The sequence below is a fragment of the Mytilus edulis genome, chromosome 14 (genome assembly GCF_963676685.1).
Source record: "Mytilus edulis chromosome 14, xbMytEdul2.2, whole genome shotgun sequence".
NCBI classification, from domain to species: domain Eukaryota; kingdom Metazoa; phylum Mollusca; class Bivalvia; order Mytilida; family Mytilidae; genus Mytilus; species Mytilus edulis.
The window spans coordinates 40,296,684-40,314,184 of NC_092357.1; the positions used below are offsets into that span (position 1 = coordinate 40,296,684).

The window sequence follows — 17,501 nt, forward strand, 5'->3', positions numbered from 1 at the left end:
GTGCATTATAACTTACCTTAGGAAATAAATTGCAAAACTTGATAGTATGGCTAAACCTTTTCATGATTTGTAAACATGAAAACTTAGACACTAAGCTTACTTCATGCATGCATGGACGAAGGTAACTAACGTTAACTTAGTCCATGCATGCATGGACTAACACAACAGACTTAGTCCATGCATGCATGCACTAAGGCAACTAACCCTAACTTAGTCCATGCTTGCATGGACTAACACAACAGACTTAGTCCATGCATGCATGGACGAAGGCAACCAAGGCTAACTTAGTCCATGCTTGCATGGACAAAGGCAACTAAAATTAACTTTTTTAAAGTTTAAAAAATTTATAAATGCAAAATATTTCAAAAAAATCAAAGTTTTCAAAAATTAAAAAAAATATTAAATATTTGAAAAAAAAAATTTTTTTAAATTTAATTCTTATAAAAAAAATGAAAAAAATATGAAAAATTTACAAAATTATTTTTTTCCATAATGCTGAAAAAAGTTTAAATTCCATTTTTTTTTATCAAAATTAAACAAAAAGAAGAAAAAATGGTTAATCTATCACCACCAGATATAGGTACCCTTGCATATAGGTATAAATGCCACATGAGAATATTCACGTCTGCCAAAAGATTAGAATGTGTTCACATTTTATTTAAATGATAAAAACTCTTCACTGAACAGATTAGTTGGAGCTGAAAATTTGTTTAACATAACCTGGACAGTAGCTGCAATTAGTTCCTGAAAATTCCTAATCATGTAGTAGTGGTAAGTGTTATTTTAGTTTATTGTTATTATATCTGTAATAAACATGTTTAATCAGTTTAATTGAGGTCTGGACCTGGCATGTCAGTTAACTGCTAGTAGTCTGTTGTTATTTATGTATTATTGTCATTTTATTAATTTCTTTTGTTACATCTTTTGACATCGGACTCGGACTTCTCTTGAACTGAATTTTAATGTGCGTATTGTTATTCTTTTACTTTTCTACATTGGCTAGAGGTATAGGGGGAGGGTTGAGATCTCATAAACATGTTTAACCCCGCCGCAATTTTGAGCCTGTCCCAAGTCAGGAGCCTCTGGCCTTTGTTAGTCTTGTATGATTTTAAATTTTAGTTTCTTGTGTATAATTCGGAGTTTAGTATGACATCCATTATCACTGTACTATTATGCATATTTTAGGGGCCAGCTGAAGGACACCTACGGGTGCGGGAATTCTCGCTACATTGAAGACCCATTGGTTGCCTTCGGCTGTTGTTTGCTCTATGGTCGGGTGGTTGTCGCTTTGACATATTCACCATTTCCTTTCTCAATTTTATTTCTTGCACTATGATTTTTGCCTTTGTCTCAATAGCAGCTAACTTTTTGTATATATTGTACATGTTCATGCAAGTCGTCAAAACATCAAACCAAAAATGTAAGATCTGTAAGTTTGCTTTCGCAATTTTTTTGTTCTTCCCATGCCAGAAGTCTAACCCATGTTACTGAGATATTGTGACACCAAATCTGTACAATTTTTAAACACCAGAGAAGAGCAGATGATTCAAACACTTTTGTGTAATCCAGCATTATATAAGATGTTTTTGTGTCTAATGTTATAGTGCAGTTTGAGCACTCAAAAACATGTTCATTATGTCAACTGGTTGTGTTTGGTTGCTGTCTGCCATATTAAATGGATTTCCTTTTTTTTGTTTTTTGCTTAAATTTGTCTATTAGCTTTCTCTTTTGAAATTAAAAGAAAACAGTTCACAAATTAGGTGTGCTGGGCTTATTTTAATTAACCTTCATCAGAAACATACAAACAAAAATTTGACAGCAAATGATGTAGATATCATTATCTTGGGACTTAATAAGCCCATGTATAACGATCTTTAAATTAAGGCTTTTGCTTATTGTTGAAGACTTCAGGTGACCTGTACTTGTTTACATCAGTGTCCTATTATGCAGGGCTAGAAGTTGTCTCAATTGCAATCATTCAATGTATCCTTGCTTTTGTATCATTTAAAGACTTCAATTCTTAAATCATTTAAGTTAACACATTTCAATTTCAAAACATTCAACAGATATTTCCAAATAACAAATTTTGTAAACAACAGATATAATTGGTAACTGGTAATTATTTTACAGTCAATATGTTTTTATATTTATCAAGAGGCATCATAATCATGTTCATTAAATTCTTTCCTTGTCAGACTGTTACTGATCTCAAAACCAGTGAAAATTGCAAGTAGCTTTTAGTTTCTAGTAGTACTATTTTGATAAAATGTGTAATTTTTCGTCATTTCTTTTGATGTTCTGTCATAATCAGTCAGACTATTTCACCAAGATGTTTTCAAATTCTCCTAGTACTTCAAAGTGCTCTTTTTTCAATAATAATCTGAAATACATAAAATCAACAGGTTAGTAACTTCATAATGTACAAACTTTAACATGTCAGATTAATATGATTAAGAAAATGATGTGCAGCGCAGTCTTGTTATTTGACTGACCAGTTGGTGCATGTTTGGACACAATATTCAAGCTTGATAGCCTGTCTGTATTTGGATTTTGATCAACATTATGAGAAAAAAAATCCCCCTCCCCCAATTTTTTTCAACCCCCTTTCAGTAATTACCCCAAAACTTAATCCCAGCCTTTTCCTTTGTGGTATGGTACTTTGTACAATTTTAAAGAAATCCATACACTTAAACACAAAATATTGTCTGGAAATTAGAAAAATGCTTGATTTTGACCCCCTATTTCCTGAACGTTTGAGGCAATTACCCCTTTAAACAATTCCAGTCTACCCTTTCTATTATGGAACCTTGAAGAACAATTTCAGAGAGATTAGTACACTGGCACACAAGTTAATGTCTGGAAACTACAAAAATGCTTCTTTTTTGCCCCTAATTTCTAAACTGTTGGTACCACCACCCCAAAAATCAACCCAACCTTCCTTTTTGGTATTAAACCTTGTGTAAAATTTCATGGATATCCATTCGCTTAAACTATATAATTATCCGGAAACCATATGTGTCGACATACATCGCTAACAACAACATCATACCATAATATGACTCAATTTTATTCTTCGAACTTATAAAGATCAGGACGCTGTTTTTTACTTTTTAATTGTTTAACATTTTACAATGGGGGGCTTTTATTTAGAGCTTATTACAATATATATGGTAATTATTTTTGCTAAAGGCTGAAAGCAAACCACTGAACTGTCATTGTTCATAAAGATAGTTTTCATGGGCAATCTTAGCACATCTCTTCATTTTTACATGATGATCATTTTGAAAATCAGTCATTGTTATTTGGGGAAACCCTTCTTGGAATGTACTGAAACTTGAATATATAAGCATTACCATTTTTATGATAAAAAATTTCAAAATATTTTCATTTCCTGTATCTACATGATCTAATTAATAAAGGATTTTAGTATTTTTGCAGTTAACATTAATCCGTAGCTTCTTTCTAGGGTTTAATGTAAAACCAAGAGTGCACACGCTGAAATGTCTCGCCTTCTTTTGTAGTCCTTAAAATAAAGCTTTATTACAATTGAAACATAACCTTAACATTAACCAAAAAAACTAAAAATTGACCACTAAACCATGAAAATGAGGCCAAGGACAGGCAAGGTGAGATGAACCATACAAGGCACACATCTATACAGCTAATAATTCTTCCATACAACTAATATATTTCCATACACCTAATATAGTTATTATAGCAGTAGACTTATTGCATATATTTTATTTATTAGATAAAAAGACAAAAACTCAAAAACTTAACTTTGACCACTGACCATGAAAATGAGGTCAAGGGCAGATGCCACATACCAGCTAGAAATGTACACCTAACAATCATTCTGTTATTATTTCCATACACCAAATATATTAGACCTATTGCAAATAGTATATGAAAAACAGAAAAAAAAACACAAAAACTCAACTATAATCACTGAACCATGGAAATGAGGTCAAGGTCAGATGACACCTGCCAGTTGGACATGTACACCTTACAGTCCTCCATACACCAAATATACTAGACATATTGCTTTTAGTATCTAAGATATGGACTTGACGGTGACCACCAAAACTTAACCTTGTTCACTGATCCATGAAAGGAGGTCGAGGTCAAGTGAAAACTGTATGACAGCCATGAAGACCTTGCAAGGTACTCACATACCAAATATAGTTATCCTATTACTTATAATAAGAGAGAATTTCACTTTACAAACCAGATGCTCCGCAGGGCACAGCTTTATAGGACCACAGAGGTCGAACCCTGAACAGTTGGGGCAAGTATGGACACAACATTTAAGCTTGATACAGCTCTGAATTTGGATTGTGATTAAATAGTTGACACAAGATAGGTTTCTGACACAGAATGAATGTGGTCTAAGAACTTGCACTTAATAAACTGTTATCACAGAGATATATGTATCCCCTTTTTGTAATTTTGATTATGCAATGTTGAAATTAAATAGCAATATTTTAACATGTAAGTTATGCAAATATTCATGTAATTTTGATAATGCAATGTTGAAATTAAATAGCAATATTTTAACATGTAAGTTATGCAAATATTCAAAGTCTATGAACAATGACTGAAGGTACATGGCTAAACAATCTCCATGGAATGAGATGTGCCAATGATAAATATAATACAACTGCATACCAATTACCATTGACTCATAATAAGTAGTTCCCTTTAAACAAACCTAAACACAAACATTAACTTTTAAACTATGTAAAAGTTTCAAAGTCAATGAACCATGATCAGGGGTGGGGCTATATAATCTCCATGAAAACAACACTTTCAATGACAATAAATTTGCATACCAAATATCATTGACTTAACATTAGCAGTTCATCTTAAACTGATATTATCACAAACTAATACATGTAAACTAAGCAAAAGTTTCAAAGTCAATAGACCATGACTGAGGGGCAGGGCCAAATATTCTCCATGGAAATGAGATGTGCTAATGTTTATATAACTGAACACCAATTAACATTGGCCTACCACTAATGGTTCCCCTTGAACTGACCTTATCACAAACTAATACATATTAACTTAGCAAAATTATCAAAGTCTATAGACCATGACTAAGGAGGCGGAGTCAAAAAATCTCCATGAAAATGAGATATGCCAATGCTTATACAACTGCATACCAAATATCATTGACCTACCACTAGTGGTTCACCATAAATTGACCTAATCACAAACTAATACATTGTTGATGCTGCCGCCGCTATGTCTCATTTTTTTACTCCGTCAAGGCGAGAAAAAAACTTATAAATTTTAAATTGGACATTTACCTATTATGGTCAAATATCCAAAATATAAATACATGGTTAGATTCAGCATATCATCATGATCATAGAACCCCAAGAATTAATTTTTGATGAAATCAAATAATGTGCAATTTTAGACCCTTTAGACCTCAAGCATGTCAATGTGGATCAATTTGATAACCGGGCCCAAATATTAAAAATCTAAATACACGGTTAGATTCAGCATATTAAAGAACCCCATTTTTGTTGAAATCAAACAAAGTTTAATTTGAACCCCGATTTGGACCAACAGTCCATAATCAAAAATCTAAGTACATGTTTAGATTCAGCATCAAAGAAGTCCAAGAATTCAACTTTTGTTAAAATCAAACAAAGTTTAATTTTGGACCCTTTGTACCTTAATGTAGACCAATTTGAAAACAGGACCAAAAATTAAAAATCTAAGGGTGCTATAAACAGTTTCGTATAAAAAACTAGGGGGACTTGGAGGGAAGTCCCTTTTTATCAACATAATTGGTAAAAAAGTATCATGTTTTTTATATTTAATTGTAAAATTAAGTTAATTAGCTTCAATTAAAACAGGTTGAATGATTAAAATAATTTTTAAAAATTAGATTAAATACACATGTTTTATAAAGGGGAGACAAACTGTAAACATCCTGTTTTTTTGGCAGTGAAAAGTGCAAAACTTATTTGCACCCACTGTATCTCTTTTCGAAGCAGGCGAACGTAGCCTGAAGCATAAATTTTTAGAAAGACCAGGTAAACCCCTATGAAATTCATACTGTTTTGAATATGAAAAATGTGCATGTATCATGTCTGCATGGGTGTGCACATGGCCTGATTTCATGTTTTTTATGCATAGATTAGGCAATGTTTTTCCCATTGTCTCTGGATAAAACTTTTTGGTACTATTAAAAGTACATTTTATTTTTATTTCATTATAAACTAGAGAAAATTCTGATTCTAATGATATCTAGTTTTATACAAGTATCTTCATTAACATTAACACCACTAAGGGTCAATTATACATGGTCCCTCAAAATATGACGTCATAGAAAAAAACTGTTGATTGCACCCTAAATACACGGTTAGATTTGACATATATACAAGAACCCAAATAATTCATTTTTTGATGAAATCAAACAAAGTTTAATTTTGGACCCTTTGGACCCTCATTCCTTAACTGTTTGGAACCAAAACTCCCAAAATCAATAACAACCTTCCTTTTGTGGTCATAAACTTTGTGTTAAAATTTCATAGATTTCTATTCACTTATACTATTAAAGTTATTGTGCAAAACCCAAGAAAAATGCTTATTTGGGCCCTTTTTGGCCCCTAACTCCTAATCTGTTGGGACCAAAACTCCCAAAATCAATTTGAAACTTCCTTTTCTAGTCTTTAACCTTGTGTTTAAATTTCATAGGTTTCTATTTACTTATACTAGTTATAGAGTGAAAACCAAATGTCTTCGGATGACAACGACAACGACGCCAACCTCATACCAATATACGACCAAAATTTTGAATTTTTGCGGTCGTATAAAAATCTTAACTTTTTTTCAAGTAGACACTCAACCATGAAAATTAGGTAAAGGACATTAGACATGTGACTGAGAGAAACTTGGTAACCTGAGGCATTTTGGTATATATTCAAAGTATGAAGCATCCAGGTCTTCATCCTTCTAAAATATAAAGCTTTTAAGAATTCAGCTACCTCCGCTGCTGGCCCCCAGAACATTATATATATGTCGAGCTTTCTGCAACAAAAGTTGCAGGCTCTACAATAAGATGATGTGGTATAATAGTCTATTATCACATTATCAACTTTTGACTCGGATTCTATGATTTTTCAACAGGATTTAATACCTTCTCTGTGGTAAGACATCTTGGTACTCTGTCACTACAAACATCCGAAAGAAGTAAATTCAAAAATATAAATGGTGCAATTTTGGCGGAAGGTTTACTGTTTTCTGATGATTTAGTCATGTATAGAAAACATAATGGCATATGCATTAAACAGTTAACTTCCCTCAAATTTGTTCCGTTTAAAGTGGGTACATGTAAATAGGAAATTTGTCTATTGCCAATGACACAATATCCACCTTGAATGACATGGACATCAAATAACTGATACCATGGATACTGTGTCATACTTTCACAGATTTCTATGAAACTTTGCAGATGCTTTTATGATTGCATTTTTAGTTGTGCTAATGTTGATGGTATGTTTTAATATACATGTACTGCCCACTTTAAACAAATTTTATTGTTTCACATACAGTTATTACCATCTTACCCAATACATCTTTGATGCATACTCGAGGTACATGTATTAATACAAATATAAACATTACTTTAAATTTATGTTTACCTTCATTTGATATCCTTTAAATCTTCAGTCAAACTTTCCGACTCCTCAACCATTTTTTTGTCAACAGAGGAAATTTACCTCCTTTATCTACAATAAAATCCTAATTAAAACTAGACCTTACAAAAAACTCTGTGGCTAATTTATTAAATAATTAGGAGTTGACTGACAATTTCAACCATTCATGATACTTATTTGATGATCTTTTCTTGTTGATCATTTTTGCGACTTAAACTAAAATGTCTCTCCATCTATATGTTATTTGTTTAGATGACATCAAGTGATGGCTATAATCATTCATTTATAGGTCTAGGTTAGCTTTTAAGGGCATACGATACAGTTACAGAGGAGGTAATGACGTTGCTAATGCAAAATGTTATTTTCGCGACATCAAACTTTAACATACCAGAGAAAAATGCATTTTTCGACTGATTTTTATCATTCAAACTGAATTTATTTGAAAACGAGTTCATGGAACCCCATTTTTCAAAACAGCAATTTGTTTGACTTTCAATTTGCAGGGAGATTATGTGACCCAAATTTTATAAAACTGTAAATAAAGGATTTTTTTTAATTTTGATAAACATAAAGCCAAAAATGACATATTTTTCCTCAATTCATGAACATTTGATAAATACAAGTTATTTCGGAATAAAAAATGCATAATTTTTTAGGATACTTATAAAATACAGAAATTACCGATTATTTAAAGTCATAAGAAACCTCAAATTAAAAAAAAATATGCATATGTTTTTTATAACTAAATGGTTAGTTTTCATTAAACAACTTATGTACATATACTTTTTTCTGATGAAAATTCTTTAATTTGTCCACATTTAGAAGAAGAGTACTTATTTTTAATTGCTTGCTGCCAGCAAGCAATTTGCCGACATATTTTCAGTATGCATAGTGACCCGAGCGTAACCCTCCTCGTAAAAATCCGGTGACCACAATACGCATGGATCTGTCATTGAAATAAACAAATATCTGATTATACATGATAAACACGTGCTCAATACCCATGCTTTTTGTGATTTGTTTCCTATAAGGTGACAATTGGTTAAACTCAGCTTCAAATCACGGCTTCAAATCACGGCATTTAATGAGCAGCCATATTTGTTCAATCATAACAAACAGAGAGAGAAAAAAAAATGGCGATTATATGATATATTTGAGAAAATAATGATAAAATCCTGCACATAGGACTAAGTTTATGAATGTATACATCCATTGGTTCAAGAATTGGATAAACATTATTTTTCACCACTCACTCGTTTCATATGACTTTAACAAAAAACAATTTGTGTTTATCTTTTATAACAAAAAAATTATGTCTTTTTTTCGAAAAAAGAAAATACGGCCACATATCTGAATTTTGAGCAAATATACAAAATTTCGACCTCATTTTTCTCAAAAAGTAGCACATGAAGGTATATTTTTGTTACATATTTGATTTAATCAGGTAAAAAATAGCCTATATGCAAATTTTCACGAACTTGTAAATACAGGATCAAAACTGTACGGTATGCCCTAAGAGAAATTCAGCCCATTGTGTAAGGACAAGGATAAAATATTGATTATTAGAACATGCTTTCAGTAACTGCTATAAATCTCGGATGTGTATTTCATGTGTTTTTGTTTTAGGATTTTTTATTGTGCTTTGACTTTGTATTGATCTTAGAATTAAGCCCTTTTCAAATGATTTTTATAGTTTGCTATAGTTGAAATGTTGCACCACTGTCATAGGTTAGAAGGAGGGTTTCGTGCCAGCATGTTTTACAAACTCCATGTATCTGTCTCAATTCAGGAGCTTGTAATTCAGTAGTTTGTTGCTGTATATCATAACAGTTTATCGTTCAATGTTTTGTTAATAAATCAGGCCCTAAGTTGTTCATTGGTAATTTCAAGTCCTTGACGTTTAAGCTCATTGTTGAAGGATGTACAGTTACCTATGGTTGTTAATTTTTGTCTCACTGGTCTCTCATGGAGAGTTGTTTCATTTACAATCATACCACATCTTCTTATTTTTACAAAACATTTAAATAAGTATACTTCACCTTAGAAGCTGCAAACAAACTGGTACAGTCCAAGTTCCTTTTCTCTTTTTTTTCTTCAACATCATTTGTATGAATGTATCTGCAACATCTACAAGGAAAAATTGTTTCTGTAAAAATGATAAACGTACTTAAATCTTATACTTAATAAAAAAAAATGGGGTCACCGTTCACAACCTGCCTTCGAAAGAAGCATACATTTTTGTAAAGGTACCTTTTTTCTGTTAAACTAATAGCAGAAATAGAGGTAATACCGAAATAAGAGAACTTAATTACAGAAATCGCTCAAATTTTACAATAGTTTAGTTTAAGAACAGCTTAATTGAAAATAATAATAAAAAATAAAGGTCACAGAATGGCATTTTTATACCAAAGGGAGATAATTTTGAACAATTTTAATGATATCTACATTTTACAATTCATCTGAGGCCATCAAAAATTGATTTTTTTCAATTATTTTTGTACCATATGATAAAGTAACAACTACTCAAGGTAACAAATAAAAGAAGTAGGTAAGGTTCCGATTTTGGCCTCAAATTTCAAATTCATCTAACGAAAGATTTTGGACACTTTTTAAACTCTTTTAACTGTCTATTTCAATTGATTCAATTAGTTAATGTGAAAGATTTTGACTGACTTAGTCATTAAAAACGCTCAGATTCAAGCTTTCGTATGAAAAATCTATCGAATTTGCCAAAAAATGTCAAAATTAACTGCTAGTAGTCTGTTGTCATTTTGTTTATTTTCTTTGGTTACATCTTCTGACATCAGACTCGGATTTCTCTTGAACTGAATTTTAATGTGCGTATTGTTATGCGTTTACTTTACTACATTGGTTAGAGGTATAGGGGAGGGTTGAGATCTCACAAACATGTTTAACCCCGCCGCATTTTTGCGCCTGTCCCAAGTCAGGAGCCTCTGGCCTTTGTTAGTCTTGTATTATTTTAATTTTAGTTTCTTGTGTACAATTTGGAAATTAGTATGGCGTTCATTATCACTGGACTAGTATATATTTGTTTAGGGGCCAGCTGAAGGACGCCTCCGGGTGCGGGAATTTCTCGCTACATTGAAGACCTGTTGGTGACCCTCTGCTGTTGTTTTTTATTTGGGCGGGTTGTTGTCTCTTTGACACATTCCCCATTTCCATTCTCAATTTCACTTTTCTGATGGTTTTTGTCAAAAAATGAAAGTGGCCGCATCTGTGTTCATCCTCAACCTTTACATGTATATAATTATATGTTATGTATTATCATTAAATACAATTAAAGAACCTTATAGTGAGCACACTCACATACCCCACGTCCCGACATTGTCATTGGAGAAATTAAATTAGTGTAAGAAAAAAAAATTGTATAAGAAAAATTAATTTCCTGCCAATATGCACATCTAAATAGTATGTCCTTATTATCTACAAAATTTCATGAAATTCTGTTGTGTGGCTTCAGAGGAGTTGAGATGACAAACTGTTGCAGTAGAACATTGAAGTAAATAAGTTCAAAGGGGCGTAACTCCTAGGAAAAAAATTGAATCGCAATTTCCCGTTGATATGCCCAACTACATAGTATGTCCTTATTTTCTGAAAAGGTTTCATGAAATTTTGTTGTGTGGTTTGAGAGTGGATGAGATGACAAACTGTTGCAGTAGTACATTAAAGTAAATAAGTTCAAAGGGGCGTAACTCCTACAAAATAAATTGAATCGCAATTTCCCGTCGATATGCACAACTACATAGTATGTCCTTATTATCTGAAAAGGTTTCGTGAAATTCTGTTGTGTGGTTTGAGAGGAGTTGCGATGACAAACTGTTGCAGTAGTACATTAATGTAAATAAGTTCAAAGGGGCGCAACTCCTAGAAAAAAAATTGAATCGCAATTTCCCGTCAATATGCACAACTACATAGTATGTCCTTATTATCTGAAAAGGTTTCATGAAATTCTGATGCATGGTTTGAAAGGAGTTGTGATGACAAGAAACAGGACTGACGGATGGACAGACAGGTCAAAAACATTATACCCTCCGCAACTCGTTGCATGGGGTATAATTAACATTTCAATATTATAAATGAACACGAATAATTTCAATATCATAATGTAAGGGGAAAATTAATACACTTTCATTTAAGACAGAAACCGTCTAAAATTTACCAAAAAATCTAAAATTTTGAAGATTTCAGTAATTTATAGTAGTTTCTGGTTTTATCATTGTTGCAGGCCATACAGTGACCTAAAGTTGTTAATTTCTTATGTAATTGTGTCTATTGTCTAGAGACTAGATTTGTCTCATTGGCAATCATACAGTATACCATATTTTCTTTTTAATTTGTTGACTTAATATTCTGAATATTTCAACACCTATTCACATATTTTTGAACTAGAAATCAATGGTGGATCTAGAAATTTTCATTAGAGGGGGCCCTTTTACTGCCTAAGAGGGGGTCCCTACTCGAGTCATTCCCTATACAATCAACTAAATTTTTCTAACAAAAGGTGTTGTCAGACCGGGCCCCCTGATTCTGCCTATCTAGAAACATAATAGTGAGTTGTCTCATTGGCAATCATACAGTGTACCACATTTTCTTTTTAATTTGTTGACTTAATATATTTCTAAATATTTTCAACACCTATTCACATATTTTTAAACTAGAAAACAATGGCGGATCTAGAAATTTTCATAAGAGGGGGCCCATAGACTGCCCAAGAGGGGGTCCCCACTTCAGTCTTTTCCCCTTACATTATGATATTGTAAAGTCAATTGTAAAATACTGGTATAGATTTGAAAATCTTACAACTGAATTCAGTCTATTGAAAGGCCCCCTCCTAAATGATAAATCCGCCTCTGATAAACCAATTTTTTCCCACGAAAGGGGGGGGGGGCAAGGATCCGACTATGCATTGGGAACATGTGTACATGTATTAAATATACTGTTCCCAGCTGACACCTTATATGTATAGGAAGTGCCCCCTCCCGAGATTCCTGTTTATTCAATTCAATTCAATATTTTATTGGACATGTTGGAAAGAGCTCAATAGAGGCGTGATCCAAATATAGATAATTAATAATATTAAAACAACACACAAATAAAATAAAGATTCATGGAACAAGTCAAGCCAATTCTATGTATACAAATACATTATAAACTGATATTGATACCATAGACTTATATTTCAGTATTATTCTAGATTTTCATATATTTACTTAAAACACACAATATAAGATATTTATATATATATATATGTATATGGACAAACTACTGTCAATGATTATTATCTGATGAAACGGTATGGTGGTCTCTCAAATCAAGAGCTTCTTCAATATACATACAAATAGATTTTAATTCCTTTTCAGACATAGGATTTAACATTTTGGTAAAATTTTCATTCAAATTATTTAATTTTATATCATTAATTTTATATTTAGATCTAATTTTGTTATATTGCAGACATTCAATCAAGAAATGAATCTCATTTTCAATTTTTCCGGTGCAAAATTTACAAAATCTCTCATTAGATGGTATTTTTGGTCTTGCATACCTCCCAGTTTCTATCGCTAATGAGTGTGCATTATTCTTATTTAGTGAGTTTTTATCAATTAACCCTTTCCTCCATCATGTCCATTGATTTTTTTTTTTTTGCATACTTGAATCGCATAGGATTTTATTATAAAATGCTGAACATATGCTTTAAAGTATTAAGGCATTGCGAAAAAACAACTATTTCATCAAATAAATTTGAGTCGGATATATATATATTCCTATGATATTTCTTTTCATAATGGATACCAATTTTATTAAGTCAACTGTAGACACTTTGTAGTCAAAGTGTTTCAACTGAGGTACTACAAAGGCGTCATTATTGAGTAAGGGGGGTGGCGTCAAAAGGCGTCATTATGGAGGAAAGGGTTTAAAGGTATTTAGGAATATTAAAATTTAAATATTCTTGTTGTTTAAATTTTACTAAAAAATAAAAGTTTACCACAGTGTCCATCTTTTATTTAAGAAAGTTCAAATATAATTTTATTTTTGTAGAAATCTTCTAGTTTCTGTTTGAAATTACTATTACAATGCTTTTTAAAGGGTATTGCAATATATTTCATTAATTCAGATAGTTTATGAGACGCTCATAATATTTATACATAAGTTGATAACATTTAATGCGAATGGGTAAAGTGCCTAATTCACACCGCACTGCTAGATTGGAAGACTTTCAATGAACCACAAGTATGTTTTTAAATATGGAGTTTTGTGTTTTGTGTATTTACTTTTATAACTGCTTCAAAATTTGGTTTGAATTCTGATAACCATACTTCTGATCCATAAGTTAAAATAGGAGTTATCATTGAATTAAAAAGCTGGAGCCAAGTCTAATAACAGACAAATTTTCACTATATGGTAGTTTTGACTTCAATGCAAAATATGCTGTTTTAGTTTCATCTGAGAGGCTTGACACTGCTTGTATGGATTTTCCAGAGCTATGAAAATCAACTCCTAAGTATTTATAACAATCAACAATTTCAATTGCATAAGAACTGTAATAAAAGTAAACGTTTTTTTAATTTACTTTTAGTTTTAAAGAACACCTAAATGTCAAATAAACTTAATGTAATTTTTTTCCCTCCAATTGCAAGTTATTTCAAGCATAACTGCCAAGTTTTGTTTCAGTCAGATCTATAGTTTCAGAGAAAATCACTATAATGTAAGGTCATATCCTACGGCGATTTCAGTCTTATTTCTTCGAAAAATCCTTTTTTCAGTGTATCATTATAAAATGCAGTGTTGACTAATATCTGATCATATACTCATGATCTAAGCATTCAAACAATTAAATAGGATACAAAAGACAACTTTAAGATGATATACAATTTTATTGCACCTTTTAGAGTTCATTTGAAGGTCTGTTTTGGTCTGTTTTGGTCCATTTTCCTTCTTCCTTCTTTTTTCATCAAAACTTGATATCTTTTGCCTAAAAAATAAAGCAAATGTAATTATTTTCCCAGAAAAAATGAAAGAAATGTAATGTCAAATCAACAATTAAAGTGTTTTAGCTGAAAGAACTGTTTCTATAAATGTTAACAGTCTCCACCGAAGTTTCTATAAGCCCTTATGTGTAACTTGAGTTTTTGGTCTGTTCCCCGAGTATGACAAATAACGGTTCCCTTTCAGTCAATCATAATTGTTACTGATATCAAAATCATTTCATTTATTTATTGCAGTATATTTCTAATAGATTTACACCTAAAAAGTCCACTTTCTTGTATTTTACATTAAAAAATGAGGAGAAAGAGTCATAAAAAATACATCAAAATGGTTTTAAAAAGGGTTATGTCCCTTTGAATGCTGGTAAAAAAAAAATTGGTACGAATTATAAAATTTAAGTATGTGAGACTGGATTCTGATGTGTATAAATCCAAGGCAAGTGTTTAGATGATGTTTTGTCGGTGCAAAATACAGATGGCACAATGGCAAATTGTAAACTTTTGCGGCCAAAACAAAAATAAAACATGACATTAGTTGATACATACCTCAATGCTAAAGTGTCATCTGCAGACCAATTCACATATAAGATTTTTCAACAGAATGCTTGTCAGATTCATGGTTAACACTGAAATGAAAAATCACATGTTGTATAAACAAAGTTGTAAAGGTGATTTAAAATTTGACACAGAGGCTCACGTAAAATGGGGATTAGCATGGCAAGCTATAAGAAAGGTCTCAATGTAATATATGTATGTTGATTCAAAAGTGTATTTCATAAATTAAATTATATCATATGAAGAAAAATAAGACTTCTCTTTAAAACCATTAGTGTTTTACCATTTTAAATCAAACAGTCTTGGTAGGGTTTGTGTTTTCGACACCTTGTTGGGTGTGTACCACGACAAACTTGGCGGTCTTGGTTAATATGAGGCGGCTCGAAAGACAAGTGCTCAGGGTTAATGCATCTCTTCTGATGACACAGATGAGACACATCAAATTCCTCTGATAGGTCAAATTTCTCAGTGTGCAACATGTATGCAAATCTGTGACCATACAAGGTTCTTTTTTTTCTGTCCCAAGGAAACCTAACACTATACACTGAATACAGCCTTGTCTGTCCACCCATTTGACTTAGCAAACACCCGTAAACCCCCATTTCAAGGCAATTTTCCCTCAAACGTGCTTTCTGTGTCTCAATCCATTCCGAATAGTCCATTTTTACAACGTATGAACTAGTTTAGTAATAATTTTTAAAAATGAAAGTACAATAAGGTCACCAGTGCACGTGTAGTTTCCCTAAATAGGTGTAATACCACCATTGATTTTCCCCTATTAGTCTTTGTTAAATTGGCACTTTTAAAAAAATGTACAGTATTTACCTTTATTTCAACCAAAGAAATACTTTGCATGAATAAAGTTTAATCCTGTCCAGTGCTACAGTGAAAATTTCACACTACATTTCATTGCATATAAGAAAGTAATCAGCACCGGAAGTAAACAACCCAATTTTTACACTATTATTTACTGGTTACCTGCTTTAGTAACTAGGTAACCTTAACTTTCCAAAATATTTTATAAGACCATCAAATAAACAAAGAATGATGCTTTCAGACACCCAACATACATGTTTATGACTCAGAAAAAATTAAGTGCATTGAAATGCAGGGTTAATTTTCTACAACTGTCAAATTCAAGGGAATATTTTTTTAGACCTACTTTCGTATGCAACCGGATGTGCCGTATCATGATTTGGTGGTATTACACCTTTAGAGAAAATTATAATTTTTGTTTTCTTAAGGTTCAAGTCCAGTTTCCATTCAGTACTATGTTTTTGTAAAGAATCAAGAGAGTTCTGGAGACCATCTGCATATTCCGATATCAATAATAAATCATCAGCATACAATAAATGGTTCACTTTTTGACCATTTAAATTTACTGCACTAGTTAAGTTTGTATCTAAGTATTTTTCTATGTCATCAACAAATATATTACTGTAAATTCAGAAATTATTGCGTGCATTTATTATTGCGATTTTGTCATTTTAGACTTAAATGCGATTTTAATTATAATGATTTTGAGAAAAATCCTGTTTAATTCATATATCAATGATTTTAAAATGCGAGTTAAAATTATTGCGTTTACAAGTCTGTCGCATTTTTCCCAATAATCAAAACCTCGCAATAATTTCTGAATTTACAGTAAATAAAGTTGGACTTAAACTGACACCCTGATTATCAAGAAAAGGCTTGGTAAACATATTTTGATATTTACATGAATATAAGGTATTAGAGTACATGTCATGCAGTATATTATAATATTTGCCTTGTATTTCTTTATTTTGTAATTTTAAGAACAGAGCTGATCTCCAGACACTGTCAAAAGCCTTTTTAAAATCTACAAAACACACATATAGTTTCTTTTTACATTTAAACAAATATTTGTTTATTATTGTTTTTAAAATAAAGACATGATCTACAGTTCTGTAATTTTTTTCTAAAACCACCTTGATTTGAAAATAATAAATTATGTGTTTCAAGAAAATCACTAAGTCGTTTTTGTAAAATGGATGTAAAGACTTTACCAAGACAGCTTGTTATGCTTATACCTCTATAGTTCCCACAATCAGATGGGTCACCAGATTTATAAATTGATGTCATTAGAGAAATGTTCCAAATTTTGGGGAATTTTTCTGAGTTAAGTATCTTATTAAAAAGTTTGGTCAAAAGTAAAACTAGAGTGTTTGACCACACCTTTAGAAATTCATTAATTATCAAATCAGGACCTCCAGATTTTCCCTTTTTTAACTTCTTAATACAG

At 31.7% G+C, this 17,501-nt stretch overlaps 2 long non-coding RNA genes across 2 annotated transcripts in view; both read right to left on the bottom strand.

Moving 5' to 3' along the window:
- Positions 1–2,028: 2,028 nt before the first annotated feature.
- Positions 2,029–17,501, bottom strand: part of LOC139502443 (uncharacterized) — a 16,310-nt gene continuing 837 nt past the window's right edge. Inside the window, exons 2-4 of the long non-coding RNA XR_011658841.1 lie at positions 9,716–9,803; positions 7,662–7,748; positions 2,029–2,380 (exon numbers count right to left, since the gene is read on the bottom strand). This is a non-coding gene — a long non-coding RNA (uncharacterized lncRNA). The remainder of the gene's footprint in view (positions 2,381–7,661; positions 7,749–9,715; positions 9,804–17,501) is intronic.
- LOC139503500 (uncharacterized) lies at positions 14,553–16,177 on the bottom strand. Its single transcript, XR_011659116.1, has 3 exons — positions 16,064–16,177; positions 15,230–15,309; positions 14,553–14,670 (listed from the first exon to the last, which is right to left on the bottom strand). It is a non-coding gene; the product is annotated as an uncharacterized lncRNA (long non-coding RNA).